A 16,392-nucleotide genomic window follows, 5' to 3' on the forward strand; every position below is an offset into this window, starting at 1 on the left:
GATGTGGGGACTAGGGGGATCTCCTCTGGCTTGGCCCCTTCTCTCCAGCCTGGCTCCCAGGGCCTGATGACTGTTGTACCAAACCATGGCCTTGACCTCCATCTGGCGCTGGCCCTGGAGCCCTGTGAGGTGTCAGTCTGGATGTAGTGGGAGGTCTGTGGGAGGCCGGCTCAGGAAAGGCAGATGCCTTGAGGCCTTCCACAGGTTTTCTCAGGTGCGGACACCCAGCGCTGCCATCCGCTGTCCCAGGGTGCAAACAGCTGCATCCCCGTATTCCAGGAATGCTGTTGCCTCTGCCCTCGCAGCGGGTCTCATCCTGGCAACAGCCTGCAGGGTTGGGAGCAGCTGTGAGCCGTTTGTGCAGGAGTGCTCGGGGCGATGGTCACGGGCCTCGTCTTTCAGCCTGGGCGGAATGGTACTAAAGCTTGCCCTCCTTCTCCTAGGTAGCACTGCCTCGAACGTAGTCCTAGCAAGACTCCTAGGAGTCTTCTGATCGTGGTGGGAGAACCTATCTGCATCACGGCTCACAAACAGCGCTTTTAGACCCTCTCCACTGCAGTGGAGGAAACAGCCCCAGAGAGGGGAAGACTTACCCAAGTCACACAGCTAAGAGGCAAAATCAGGATTCAGACTCAACCTCCCAGTGCTCACTCCACTGTGCCTTGTTGGCCTGGCCGTAGAAGGCCTCCTGGCTGGAGGTCATTGCCTGAGCCTGGGGATGACACACATGTCCACTGGATGTCATGATTTCTCTACTGAAGCTAGCTCGACCTTTTGGCAGTGACGCAGGATTTTTCCCTCTCCTTGGGCAAGGCGTCTCACACGGGACACTCAGGGGTTGGCTCCCCCTCCTTTTGGCTCAAAGACAGGACGTAAGACCTGTATCCTGTTTTCCTAGGGTGGGGAAGGTCTACACACAGGAGGGTCCCCTCTTTCCTGGGGACGTGGGACCACCACGGCCTTCTCTACCCCACTCCACGGCCCCCTCCACAGCCTCTGCCCAAATCCCCTTTCCTGGGCTCCAAGTTGTATCACCTTAGTTAACTCTTCATTCCCCAAGTCTCTAAGAAAAACATGTCCTCCCCACGCCGTCTCTCCACCTAGGAAACAGGTGGCCTTCTCTCTGTCTCTCTGTGGGCGTCAAGTCAGGACAGAATGCACTGAACAGCAAAGCCCTGCCTGGCTCTGGGCTGCCTGCTGTGTGCTGAGGACCTGGGGACAAACCAGCCATGCTCCCAGCTGAGCAGGACGTCCTCACAAGACTGCACAGTTTGAACTTGCTGAGGTCAGGGCTCTGCATTGACCTGACAGAGAAAGATAGCATAGGCATTTCTGGGGGAGTCCTGGGGCCGGCGTTTGAGGCCTGTCACAGTGCTGAGGCTTAAATGACAGGACACGTGTAGCTAGAGCAGGAAGTGAAAGGCAGGGATGGGACTCGAAGGCTTGGAGCACGGCCACCCATCATCCGCACCACCTCCAGCATCGCCTCTCCCCTAGGCTCCACCCCACCACTCGGAGGCAGTGGAGAGAGGTCAGGACTCGGCGCAAGACAGCCTGACCTCTTGTTCTTTGATTCTACCATCAGCAAATGACCTTGGGAAGGTCCGTTGACCTCTCTCAGCTTTCGTTTTCTCATGTGCAGAGTTAGAATAACACTTAGGCAGTGCAATCATAGATACAGAAAGTACTTTGGAACAAGCAAAAAAAAAAAAAAAAAAAAAAGACCAATGTGGTGTTTGTCAATGGAATGTTTTGATACCATTTATCAAGATAATCTTCATTAAGTATTCTAAGAGTGGGCCGGATGTCGTGGCTGAGGCGGGCAGATCACCTGAGGTCAGGAGTTTGAGACCAGTCTGGCCAACATGGTGAAACCCCATCTCTACTAAAAATACAAAAATGAGCTGGGCGTGGTGGCGGGCACCTGTAGACTCAGCTGCTTGGGAGGCTGAGGCCAGATAATCACTCGAACCCGGGGGTAGAGGTTGCAGTGAGCCAAGATCGCACCACTTCTCCCCAGCCTGGGTGACAGATCAAGACTCCGTCCTCCCACCCTCCCCAAAATATATATATTCTAAGAATCAAGCCCAAAAAGGAATGGGGGAAAGGATCTAGATTAACCAATGGGGTACATTGGGCAATAACTACTGAGTCCTCATTTTATAGGTGGGAAGTAAAGAGCTTTATTCTTTCATTCAACAAAATTTTATCTGGGTGATGGCTCATGCCTGTAATTCCAGTGCTTTGAGAGGCTGAGGTGGGAGGATTGCTTGAAGCCAGGAGTTCGAGACCAGCCAGGGCAACATATCAAGATCTTGTCTCAAAAAAAAAAAAAAAAAAAAAAAAAAAAGCCGAGAGTGGTGGTGTGTCCCTGTAGTCTCAGCCACTCAGAAGTCTGAGGCGAAAGAATGACTGAAGCCCAGGAATTTGAGGTTACAGTGAGATGTGATTATGCCACACACTCCAGCCTCGATGACACGGTGGGACCCAGTCTTTAAAAATAAAACAGCAAAATCAAAATACTTTATCTAGTGCTGGGAAAGTGCAGCGAATAAGACAGGCAGCCAGCCAGACAGAAAATATGTCCAGCCCTTTCACATCTAGTCTCTCCTTCGCCTTTCCACGAATCCAGTGATGAAATGCGCTTGGAGAGGTAAAAATGAATTTTCAAAAACATATAGCACCAATAGCAGACAGGTGAAAGAAAAACACACATTAAATACATATTAGCTATCATTTCACGACCAGCATGAAAGCCAGAATCATTTTACCCCAGAGCCTACTTTTTCCCCCTTGTGGTCTCGCTAAGACCGGATTCTCTTATGTTGTACGTATCCTGTTGTATCCATTGGGATGCATTTGGCTGTAAGCAAATAGGATTAACCCACTAACAGTAGCCTATGCAATCAAGGCATATATATATTCTTGCTCTGTCGCTAAGCTGGAGTGTAATGGAGCCATCCTGGCTCACTGCAACCCCTGCCTCCTGGGTTCAAGTGATTCCCTTGCCTCAACCTCCCGAGTAGCTAGGACTACAGGCTTGCGCCACCATGCTCAGCTAATTTTTTGTATTTTAGTAGATGGTCTCCATCTCCTGACCTCGTGACCCACCCGCCTCAGTCTCCCAAAGTGCTGGGATTACAGGCGTGAGCCACCGCACTCGGCTGACATCTTATACTAGGTATCTGCAGGCAGGCAGTCAATCCTAGGTTGGTTCAAAGATTCGAAGTTAACATCAAACTCTCTCTTTCTTCTTATTCTGCCATCCTCAATGTATTTCCTTAGAAGAGTCCAGACATATTCCCTCACAGTCAGGAGGCCTGCCACTGCTTGGAGCATCGTGTCTTTGTACACCGTCTTTGCATCATTGTCTTCGCATCATGTCAGGGCAGAAAGTAGGGGTTCCCTATTTACTAAGAAGAACAAAACTTTCCCAGAGGCCAGACATGTCTTTGACTAGAACTGGATCACATGACCATTTCTAGCTATAAGGAAGGGCAAGCAGCCAATGAAGGGGAATGGGAGTGCCCTGGCTTTTTAGATCAAGGATGCATCCTCTAGGGCTTGGGCGCACCTGCTGAGGCTTGGGGTTCTGTTAGCAAAGAGGAAGTGGGAGGCTGGCTCCTGGGGACAGAAGGGGACCTAGGTGACTCCTGGCCCTCATCGCCTCTCCAGGTGGTTATATTCCAGCAGTAAGGGAGGAAGTCCAATCTAGCACTTGGGGTAACACTGCTGTCATGGTTGTTCCTGGTGGGAGGATGGATGTGGTGAACTGAGAAGTGGGGGTGGGGGCTGAAGGGAGAGGGAGAGAATTGGAAACTTTGGGTAGCAGGGACCATGTCATGCATTCTCTGTGGCCCCACGTCCCACGCGAGGCCAGACGCAGCATGGGGATTCAACAGGTGTCGGATGCTTGAATGAACGAACGAACTGGGGGCGGGGGAACGGGGGCAGGACTCATCTGCTCTGTCACCTGGTGTTCTTATCCCCACAGGCCCCTGATACATTCCTTCTGGAGCCTGGTTCCAGGAAAAATGTTGTCTCTACCGAGGTTTGAACATGCTTTCTGTTGTTGGAAAATGAAAACTATGCAACCCCATGTGTTTCTCTTTCTGCCTTAGCTGCCAGAAGCCAGAGCCAAATGTGTCGCCCAAGTGCGGGGAGCTGTGCTCCCTGGTTTCTGAAGCACCACCCTGCTTCCTTTGGGGAGCACTGTTCAGATTTACCTGCCTTGCACCAGAACCTCTGGGCACCCCTATGCCTAGCCCAGCTCCAGGGCCAAATCATAAAGAAATTCAAGTGCTTGACAAATAAGCCCAGAGTCGTCCAACCTGAGAAAAGTGTCTTATCAAAGTCGACACTCTGATCTCATAGAGACAAAATAGGAGAGCAATGGCTTCCATCAAGGCTGAAAGCAAACATTTTGTCTATCTTAATGACCAGTGAATCACTGAGTCCACCGTATTTTTCCACTTCAAGTTGTTTCTGGGCTGCTGAGGAGACACGCCCTTCCTGGGTTTAACGGCCCTTGTGTCAGGCGGTGGAGAGGAGGCGTGTTTACTTTTTGCAGGGAAAATAGTGGTTAATGGTGGGACGGATGGACCTGATTAGTAATTGGTGATTTATCCCATGGACGTTCTTTGGGTTTTCCTGGTGGTTTGCGCTTGAATTTCGGCTGAATGAAGTAGGAGGAAAATGGTTTCGAGGACAAAGGGGTGGGATTGGCTCAGGGTTGAGGGCTGTTTCAGGGACAGGTGGAGGTTTGCGAAGACTGAGGGAGAAGGTTGTTCCATCTGTTGTTCAAGACTCTTCCTCTGTGTTCATTCAGTCACTCGCTTAATCGCTCACTCACTCATTCACTTATTCGTGGTTATGAAGTTCCAAGCACATTCTCTGTGCTGGGGATACAGCACACCTCACACCTCCTAAGCATCATGGAGCCAATGCGATGGATACGCTCTCTGCTCCAGACTGCATCTTCTGTCCCCTGCCAAATTCCTTTGTTGAAAGCTAATCCCCAAAGTGATGGTATTTGGAGGTGGGGTGTTTGGTAGGTGAGTAGGTCTTGAAGGTGGATTCCTTGCGAACTGAATTAGTGTCCTTAAAAGATAGACTGAAAAGAGCTCCCTGGCTCTCTTTCCACCACACGAGGACACAGGAGGAGTCAGCCCTAACCCAGAAGAGAGCCCTCACCGGAACCTCATCATGCTGGCACCTGGATTTCAGATTTCCAGCCTCCAGAACCATGAGAAATCCATTTCTATTATTTATAAGCCACCTGGTTTCTGGTGGCTTTTTTTTTTTTTTTTTTTTTACAGCGGCCTGAGCTGGCGAAGACACCCTCCTTCAGAGGAGCGTGCAGACTTGGTAAGGGAAACAGATGGGCCGACAGATAATTCCCAGCAGAGGTGTGTTCAAACACGAGGTAATAACAGCTAACGCTTACTAGGCATTTGCCACATACTAGACACGATTCTAAGTGCTTTTCATGTATTAATCATTTGTGTCTCTCAACAGCTCTGGGGGCTTGGTCCTAAGCAAATGGAGGAACAGAGATGTAAGTAACTTACCCAAGGTCACACAGCCAGCAGATCTGCACTGAAGCAGTGTGTCCAGCTTTTTATCATCATGGTATCCAGTTCTACTTTGGAAATGAGGTGGGTCTGCCTCAAAAGGGAAGGGTTCCCAGAGAGAGTGATGTTGAATGTGGGCTTTGAGGAGGAAGTAGAGAAGTTTTCGAGGTAAAGGAGGACACAGGAAGATGCCCCAAGAGCTGAGAGTGCCTGTCATGTGCAAAGAGTGGCAAGGGATGGAGGTTTCCTGAGAGGGGAAGTGGAGGAGAGGTCGGCATGGCCAGACCCTGACCCTTTCCAAAAAGAGGGAGTTGGGTAGTCTGATTTTAAATGAAGAAATAGCTCTGGCCAGGCACGGTGGCTCACATCTGTAATCACAGCACTTTGGGAGGCCCAGATGGGAGGATCACATGAGGTCAGGAGTTCAAGACCAGCCTGTCCAACATGGCGAAACTCCATCTCTACAAAAATACATAAATTAGCCGGGCATAATGGGCACCTGTAATCCCAGCTACTAGGGAGGCTAAGGTGGGAGGATCACTTGAACTCAGGAGGCAGAGGTGGCAGTGAGCCGAGACGGTGCCACTGCACTCCAGCCTGGGTGACAGAGTGTGACTCCGTCTACAAAACAACAACAACAATAACAACAAAGAAAATTAAAACAAACAAACAAACAAAAAAAATAGAAAAAGAGAAAGAGCTCCCAGGCAGCTCAGTGGAGAACGGCTTGCAAGGTGGGGGAAGATTAAAGGTAGGGGAAAGTGGACACCTGCCGTTTCAGCTTCCTAGCACCTGCTCTTCCAGGGGACACCCTCCCTTACTCTGAGGCCTGGTGGTTTGATTGATGCTGGCTGTACCCTAGCTGGAGTGGTAGCACATGACTCAGGTTTGGCCAATCAGCCTCTTCCATCCCCCGACTGCAGGGATTGGGTCAGGAGTGTACATGTGACCAGAGGCCGACCAATGAGACTCAATTCTGAGATTTCTGTTAGACTTGTTGCAGGAAAGAAACTTTCTCCTAAGGTTGCTGAGCTGGGGATGTCCACCTGGAGCTGTGGGGGCCATGCTGTCACTACGTGAAGATGGGGTGCTTGACACCAAAGCTGCATTTGTTTCCTTGGGTAGCCATAACAAAGTGCCACAGGCAGGGCAGCTTAAACAGCAGAAATTTATTTTCCCACAATTCTGGAGGCTAAGTCCAAGATCAAGGTGTCCGCATTGTTGATTTCTTCTGAGGCTTCTCTTCGGCTTGTAGATGGGTGGCTGTCTTCTTCTAGTGTCTTTACATGGTCTTCCCTCTGTGTGTGTCTGTGTCCTAATCTCTTCTTCTTCTTTTTTTTTTTTTTTTTTTTGAGACAGAGTCTTGCTCTGTCACTCAAGCTGGAGTGCAGTGGCGCCATCGCAGCTCACTGCAACCTCTGCCTCCTGGGTTCAATTGATTCTACTGCCTCAGCCTCCTGAGTAGCTGGGACTACAGGTGCCCACCACCACACCCTCTAATTTTTGTATTTTTAGTAGAGATGGGGTCACACCATATTGACCAGGCTGGTCTTGAACTCCTGACCTTGTGATCCGCCCTCCTCGGCCTCCCAAAGTGCTGGGATTACAGGTGTGAGCCACCTTGCCTAGCCATACACTACTCATAACAAATTAAGTTCCACCTAATGACCTCACTTAACCCTAACCACCTCTTTAAAGACTCTATCAGAAAATACAGTTAAATTGGAAGAACTGGGGGTTAGGATTTCAACATACTGGAGGTGGGAGTTGCACAATTCAGCACATAGCAGAAGCCAACACAGAAAAAAAACCACAGAAATGAGGTAAGAGACTGAGGCTTGACTTTGTTTGAGCTCCTGGATCCAGCTGTGCCTGAAGCTGAAACTAATACTACCCTGGACTCTTGAGTTTTATGATCCAGTAAATACCTAAGTCCTGCCTCTCCTTTTCTTCCCCTCATGAACCTAGTTGAGTTGGATTTCTGTCACTTACAGTTAAAATTCCTGAGTAATACATAGAGGAACTAGTTAACAAACTATTAAAATAGTCTACCCCAATTTAATCACACTTGCAAGGACATTGCTTGTATTTACACCAGATCTGCCTAATTCTAATAGCTAGAGGTAGCAAATATGGTAAAAATTGAGCCAAGGTGGCACTAATCTCTCCCATTAAGTAGGAATTCCTACCTTAGCTCTGAAGCCATGTAGGAGAGGGCCATTACTGCCAATGTTTCTAATGTGTACAGTAGGCTGGGGTGCTGGCAGGGAAAAATTAAACATGTAATTTGTTTTTTGTTTTTTTTTTAAAAAAAAAGGCTTTCTAGGCCGGGCACAGTGGTTCATGCCTCTAATCCCAGCACTTTGGGAGGCTGAGGCAGGAGAATAGCTTGAGTCCAGGAGTTTGAGACCAGCCTGGCCAATGTGGTAAAACCTCATCTCTACAAAAAATACAAAAATTAGCCAGGTGAGATGGTGTGTTTCTGTAATCCCAGCTACTTGGGAGGCTGAGGCAGGAGGATCACTTGAGCTCAGGAAGCAGAAGTTTCAGTGAGTCAAGATGGCGCCACTGTACTCCACCCTGGGTGACAAGGCAAGACCCTGTCTCAAAATAATAATAATAATAAAGCTTTCTAGAAGGGAAAAATCACCTTGGGAAGCCTTGAGTGGGTGCCATGGAGAGTGGGCTCCAGACATCACTGGCTCGCAGGTGCTGCTGGGGTTGACTAGAGGGGAGCTCAGGGGAGCAGCGGCTTTCTTCCAGCAGATTACGGACTTGGGCAGGAACTACTGAACAAGCACTCTGTTAGGCTAGGCTTCCTGAGACCTCGTGCCTGGGCTGAGCACAACAGGGCTGTGGCTGACATGGTGCCCACTGGCCTCCAAAAGGAAAGAGCGGGGAGAACTAGAAATGGGGCTGGAGGAACGTCAGCGTCTCCCTCCTGGGTGGGCTCCCTGGCAGTCCTGGGAGCTGGCCGTGTCTGGAGGACGAGCCTCCTTTAGGTGTGCAGCTGGCTTTCTCAGTGCCACTAAGGTGGATTGGGATCTCTTTCAATGAGAGGGTTTTCGAGGGACCCTCAGCTCAATGCTCTGCTGGCTTCCTCCAGGGATGCTGAGAGGTGGCCCTTCTAGTGGTAAGATGAGGGCCCCATGGCCTTGCGGAGTCAGCCACATGGCATTCACTAAAATCCCTGTGCCTGACCTACCTGGTGATTTGGGGCAAGTGACTTCACCTTCATCAATGGCAAAGGGGAACCAACCTCACAGCCTTCTCCTGAAGCTGAAGTGAAACGAAGCAGTCATAAAGGGACAGGCTTTGGAGCCCCTGGGTTTGCATCCCAGTTTACTTACTAAGCTGGGTGGTCTCGGGCAAGTCTCTCCCCGTCTCTGAGCCTCAGTGTCCCACTCTGTAAAATGGGCCTATCAATAGAACTTATTTCCTAGGGCAAATGTGAGGAATGACTGAGATAAAACATGTAAACTTCGTGACAGCAAAGCGTTTTGTTATTTATTTATTACCTCTGCAGTTACTGGGACATAAAGATGCTAAATAAACGGAATCAGTTTTTATTGTTATTATGATTCACTGTTATCCGGCACTGGTTGAGGCTGCTCTGTGTGACGTCCCACAGGCACTGTCTGTGAGTTCCTGGTCAGGACGGGGAAGACAAGACCGCTATCTCTGGCACACTTCGCAAACTCTGTCTCCAGGGATAGGGTGAGGCTCCTGTTGCACAGGAAAGGGCAGAAGGGAGGGCTGGGGGTGTCCTCTGCACTGTGGAAGCACCTCACCTGCGTCATTTCACTGTAGCCATACTCACGCCCCATCAACCAGATTCGTTTATTGCCCCACTTGATGCTGGGGTAATATTTATTACCCGAGGTTTATCAAGCTATAGCCATTGAGATCATACTGCCAGGGAGAAGTAGAGCCAGGGTTCAAACCTGAATTTGTACTGTTTCAAATCTCTCTTTTTTTCCCCAGGCTGGAATGCAGCGGGCAATTACAGCTCATTACAGCCTCCGACTCCTGAGCCCAGGCAGTCCCCCCACTTCAGCCTCCCTGGTATCTGGGACCATGCGCGTGTGGCACCATGTAGTTTCCTTCTTTTTAAACAGTGTGGTATGCAGGAAGCAGTGAAGGAGGGACAGAGGGTCAGAGCCACCGGGTGGAGGGCACTTCCTGGGCTGGCTGGGGCAGGGCCTCTAGGAATGGGTCTCAAGGGCAGGATCCACTGCCTTCTCTCATATTTGGCAGGTCCTGTGTCCCCTGCCTGCTCCGTACCCCCAGAATTCTTTAGCAAGTGGCTTCATCGAGACGGGAGGGACTCTTTGCTCAGAAAAAATGGAGTGCAGAACCTACTTCTACCCGTGCCAGCACCAGCCTTTGGAGGCAAATAAAAGGGAGTGGGCACTGGGATGGCAGAGCCAGAGTTGCACTAAAATCTACCTGACAAATGGCCCCTCTCCCATGAGCCCACGAACAGCAGAGAGGAAGGTGCCCAGGCCAAGCAGAAATATTTCTGCAGCATGGCTGAGGTCAAGAACAAGCAGAGCTGCCTCCTGTATACCTGAGAAGCGGCCTCCAGGTTCAAGCAATCCTCCTGCCTCAGCTTCCTGAGTAGCTGGGATTACAGGCACCTGCCACCACACCCAGCTAATTTTTGTATTTTTAGTAGAGACAGGGTTTCACCATGTTGTCCAGGCTGGTCTCGAACTCCTGACCTCACTGCAGATGGAAGCATGCTTTGGCTAAACTGGAGTTTGAGACTGGCCTGGGAACTGGGAAAGAGGATACATTTGGGAAAACTGCAGTGTAGAATGCATAACAGTAGAAGGAGTCTCATGGATGATTATCAGGTGGCTCTCAGAATCAAGAGGAAAGCTGGATATGAGCTTTAGGCAGGAGGGGGAAACTGAGGCAGGAGGAAGCCCCTGTCTAGTGATGGTCCCTTTCAAATGCACTACCTGCTCTGGGTCTTGCTATGCCCCCTGGACTCTTGACCGTCTGGAAGCCTCTGGGAGTCACTTCTTGCTCTGTGCCTCTAGGTCCCTCCTTCCAGAGTCAAATCCCCCATGGGGAGGGCTTCTGGATAAAATACAGGATGCCCAGTGACTTTCAACTTTTCAGATAACCGAAAAGTAATTTTTAGTAGAAAAAAAGTTATTTGTCTGGCTGGGCATAGTGGCTCATGCTTGTAATCCCAGCACTCTGGGAGGCTGAGGGGGTGGATCACTTGAGGTCAGGAGTTCCAGACCACCTTGGCCAACATGGTGAAACCCTGTCTCTACTAAAAATACAAAGAAAATTAGCTGCGCATGGTAGCAGGTGCCTGTAATCCCAGCTACTGAGGAGGCTGAGGCAGGAGAATTGCTTGAACCCAGGAGGCGGAGGTTTGTACCACTGTGCCCAGCCTGGGTGACCAAGTGAGACTCTGCCTCTAAAAAAAAAAAAAAAAAAATTGAAGAAGTAGAAAAAAAGTTATTTATCTGAAATTCAAATTTAGCTGGGTAGCCTACATTTTTATTTGCTAACTCTAGCCACCCTATTCAGAGTGCTGGGCTCTGCTTTGGTGGTCGGTGGGAAGGAACGTTGCCCCTTTCACTTCTGGGGTAAGACTGTCAATCCTGTTGGATTGATCACACTTGTTTAGATGAAGAATAGATTAAAAAAAAAAAAAAGCAAATACAACTGCAATTCCTTTAACTCGCCTCCCCCCCTCCATTTTTTTTTGAGACAGGGTCTCACTCTGTCATGCAGGCTGGAGTACAGTGGCATGGTCAGGGCTCACTGCAGAGTTGAGGTCCTGGGTTCAAGCGATCCTCCTGCTTCAGCCTCCAGAGTGCCCGGCACTACAGGTGCATGCCACCACACCCAGCTAATTTTTATAACTTTTTTTTTTTTTTTTTTGTAGAGATGGGGTTTTGCCATGTTGGCCAGGCTGGTCTCAAACTCCTGGGCTCAGGCTCTCTGCCCTCCTCAGCCCCACAAAGTGCTAGGATTATAGGTATGAGCCACTGTGCCTGTCCTGTTCCCCCATTTTTAAAAAAAGTCACCTCCCTGATTGGTTTTCAAAGCTGCCTTCACTCAAAGAGGGCCTGGAGGATCGGAATGACCCATAGAGTCGTTCATTGTGTGTGCAGGCTTTTCATAACACAAAAGGTAGGTCTTCCCCATCCTTCCCATCCTCTCCTTGCTGGTCATCTTATATGCGGAGAATCCAAGGATCTTCTTACTGATGAGTCCTCACCTCTCACGAGCAGGTGAAGAAGGAGTGGAGCTGAAATGGAAATAATCTATGGGCTGGACTGTCTAGACAGCGTTCGCTCCTCTGGATAGGGAGGAGAGCAGACAGAAGCACGCTCTGGCCAAACTGAAACTCAAGCCGTCACTGCCAGCCCTTCCCGAGCCACCTCAGATGAGCCTCGTCTCTGGGCCACAGCCAGAATTAGCCTGGGGCTGTTTCTCATTCCTATTTCAAAGGATCTGTGCTCCGAGCAGAGGAAAAGCTTGAACATTTACAGTAAAAAATCTAGTAAAAAGGGTAAGAAACAGAGGCTCCTCCTTTCTAGCTTTCTTATCTTTTTGTTTTGGGGAGGGCAGTGAAAGAAAATTATTTTTTTAACTATAAAACTTTGTCTTAAGATCAATTTTGGAAAGAAAAGCATCTACTAATTGAAAACATCACTTTTGGGGCCCTTAAGTCAAGGGAAACAGGTGCAGGTTTGTGGTTTTAGAGAGAGTATTTCTTTTGGAAAAAAAGTAGGAAAAGTATCCAGATAAGGTCCTTCCAAAGCCAAATAGACTTTTATTTTTCAGCCCTTTATTACATAGAAGGCGACTGAGATTAACTGAAAAGTTAAAAGAAAAATCAACCCTCACCCTTTTAGGTAACACTCCAGTCTCTCCTTTTACTTTCCAAGGCTGAAGAGAGAGCAAATGTTTACTGCAATTTTGATAAGATTCCCTTTCAATGTGGTCTGTTCCTGGATGGAGTCCCATCTTTCATCTGCTTTTATTCTTAATCCTGTGGTTAAGCCTGGGCCTCCCTTTTCTTCTTGTACAAGCTCAACAGAGCTGGCATTTTTCCCTTACCATTTCAGTGATGTGTTTTTCAGTGTTTTATCTGGTTGTGAAGGGGCAGGAATGTCAAGGTCAAAAAAGTATTGGAGGGCCGGGCGCGGTGGCTCAAGCCTGTAATCCCAGCACTTTGGGAGGCCGAGGCGGGTGGATCACGAGGTCGACAGATCGAGACCATCCTGGTCAACATGGTGAAACCCTGTCTCTACTAAAAACACAAAAAATTAGCTGGGCATGGTGGCGCGTGCCTGTAATCCCAGCTACTCAGGAGGCTGAGGCAGGAGAATTGCCTGAACCCAGGAGGCGGAGGTTGCGGTGAGCCGAGATCTCGCCATTGCACTCCAGCCTGGGTAACAAGAGCAAAACTCCGTCTCAAAAAAAAAAAAAAAAAAGAACTATTGGAAAAAGTCAGTAGTATTTCGGTACCTGCTGAGGGTTAGGTGCTTGGATGTTATATGTTTCTGCATTCCCACAGTAAAACCATGTGAGGTTGGGGAAGTTTTCTTTTTTTTTTTTTTTTCTTTTCTTTTTTTTTTTTTTTTATGATCCCTTTAACGCCCATGGCATTAGTAACGATGGCCTCTTTCATTTCTCAAGTGAGTCATTTTTGTCTTCCCTGTCTGTCTCTCTGTCTTGTTCTGTGCCTTTTTCTCTCTCATTCTCTCTTTTCCACAGCTTTTCCCTCTTTCTCCTCCTCCTCCATCTTATTCTTATGCATTTAGATTAGATAGAATGAAGAAAAATGAAGATTGTTCTGAATCTTTGCTTATTCCTTCTCTAATGCTATCCATTCTTTTTTTTTTTTTTTAATTAAAGACTTCAAAAGAAGAAAAGTGGTGTAAAAATGGGTTATTTTGTTTTACAGTTTTTGGGGATTTTTAAACATAAAAATTATAAAAAGAGCAAATAAGAAGAAGCAGAGAAAAAGGAATGTCTGCACACTGTTGGTGGGAATGTCAAGTGGTACAGCCGCTATGGAAAAGAGTATGGGTGTTGCTCAGAAAATTTTCTTTTTTTAACCTCTCTGGGTGGTTGAGGAATTGGTGGCTCAGAGAAGAGCCTCAGACACAGCTGGTGTCTCAGAAGAGCTGGTGACACAGCTCAAGGTGACACCACCAGAAGCTGAATTTGAAAGCCAAGTCTGTCTGACCTCCAAGCCTTTGCTCCTGTAATCATACTACCTTACCTTCTGCCTTTGCAAGCATGAGGTGGCGAATCAAGCTAAGAGCTATGAGAATACCCAGAAGCACCTTTCTTCCAGATAACTCACAACATCTTTTCTTTGGGAACTCTTCAATAGGTTTATTTCAGTGAAAGATACACCATTGCCGTGGTTTTGGGGAATGATTCTGAATCTTATCTTACTGATTAAGAAAGATGGTTAATGGAGCCTGTTTCTTTAAGAAATTTACATCATATATTAGTTAGCTGTTGCCATGAAACAAGTCACAACAACACTTAGTGACTTGAAGTAACAACATGTGTTATCTTACAATTTCTGTAGGTGTGGACACTGGACATGATTTAGCTGGGTCCTGTGCTTCAGGGTCTCTCACAGGCAGCACACAAGGTGTCATCTGGGCTATAGTCATCAGACGGCTGGATTGGGGAAGATCTGCTTCCAAGTTTATTTACATGGTTGTTGGCAGGATTCAATTCCTGGTAGGCTGCGAGCTTTAGTTCCTCATTGCCTGATGGCTGGAGGGTTCCCTTAGTTATGCTTCATGTGGGTCTCTGCAGCATGGCTGCTTGCTTCATCAAAGTGTACAAGAAGGGAGCTAGCAATTGGAACGTGTCAGCAAGGTGGATTTCACATTCCTTTTTTAAGCTAACCATGGAAGTGATATTCCATGACTTTTGGTGTATTCTGTGTGTCAGGAACAAAACACTAGGTCCAGCCTACCACTCAAAGTATGAGATTACACAGGGCATAAATACTATGGGGTGGGGATTACAGGCAATTATGTCAGCAGCTACGTATCATACACGAGAGAAGTGGAAATGGTGGTTATAAGAATAGCCATAATAATAGTAAAAAGGCCGGTGAAGACAGCCAGCATTTATTGGGTGTTCTTGATGTGTCAGGCACTGGGCTAAATGCCTTCTATGTGCTGTCTCATTTAATCTCCTCATCATTCTTATGAACTTCCCTGAGTTACTACAGCAAAGAATTAGGACCCAATTCTGTTGTTTCTACTCCAAAGTTCATCCCTTTACATGATGCAGATCATTGATATGAATGCAATGAGCTGCTGAGGCCCTAAGAAAGCCCTGATCGAGAGAGGAATCTGACAAATGAAGCTGAACTCACTGCTCATCAGAAAATTGCAAATGAACATGACCAGAAGCCATTTCTTACCCATCAGATTGGAAAAGAAAATGTAAGTTGGTAAGAGTGTGGAGAATTTTCATACACTGCTGAGAGGCTATAAATTTTTGTACTGTCACCTTGGAGGAAAATATGGCAGGATCTATTAAAATTTTAAAAGAACATAAAAATTAAAAATGTGCATAGCCTATGACCTAGAAATTACACTTTTGAGTATCTACCTTAGAGAAATACTTGCACATGTGCACAAAGAGCTGTATACAAGAATTTTCATTGCAGTACTGTTTCTAAGAGTAAGTAATAAATAGTAAAACTGAAACATAGTGCAAATGTTCATCAGTTTTAAAAATGGCTAAATTGTGGAAATTATTCTACCAAAAAGACGCATGCGCTTATATGTTCATCACAGCACTATTCACAATAGCAAATACGTGGAATCAACCTAGGTACCTATCAGTGGTGGACTGGAAAAAGAAAATGTAGTACATATGCACCGTGGAATACTATGCAGCCATAAAAAAGAACAAAATCATGTCCTTTGCAGCAACATGGGTGCACCTAGAGGCCATTATTCTAGGTGAATTATCTCAGGAACAGAAAACCAAATACTTCATGTTCTTACTTGGAAGTGTGAGTTAAACAATGGGACTCATGGACATAAAGGTGGAGACAGTAGACACTAGGGACTACTGCAGCGGGAGAGAAGAGAGAAGAATTGAAAAACTAACTATTGGGTACTATGCTCAACACCTCGGTGATGGGATCCGTTGTACCCTAAACCTCAGCATCATGCAATAAATCCAGGTAACAAACCTACACTTGTACCCTTTGAATCTAACATAAATGTTAAAAGTATTTAAAAAAAATACATTGTGGAGCATTCGTACTGTGGGAAACTATGCAGCTGGTAAAGAGAATAAGGTGGATCTGTGTATTAGTTCATTTTCAAACTGCTGAAAAACACATACCTGAGACTGGGCAATTTACAAAAGAAAGAGGTTTATTGAACTTACAGTTCTACAGGCTGGGGAGGCCTCACAGTCATGGTGGAAGGCCATGAGGGACAAGTCACATCTTATGTGGATGGCAGCAGGCAAAGAGAGAGCTTGTGCAAAGAAACTCCCATTGTTAAAACCATCAGATCTCATGAGACCCATTACTGTCATGAGGACAGCATGGGAAAGATCTGCCCTTAAGATTCAATCATCTCCCACCAGGTCCCTCGTACAACATGTGGGAACTATGGGAGATGCAAGATGAGATTTGGGTGGGAACACAGAACCAAGCCATATAAATTTACGAGTGTGGTATGGAAATAGCTCCAAAACATTTTACTGAGTAAGAAGAGCAAGTTGCAGAGTTATACCCTCAGCATGATACCATTTAGGTAACTCCCAGCAATATTACATC

Source organism: Saimiri boliviensis, chromosome 20 (genome assembly GCF_048565385.1).
Source record: "Saimiri boliviensis isolate mSaiBol1 chromosome 20, mSaiBol1.pri, whole genome shotgun sequence".
Classification (NCBI taxonomy): Eukaryota; Metazoa; Chordata; class Mammalia; order Primates; family Cebidae; genus Saimiri; species Saimiri boliviensis.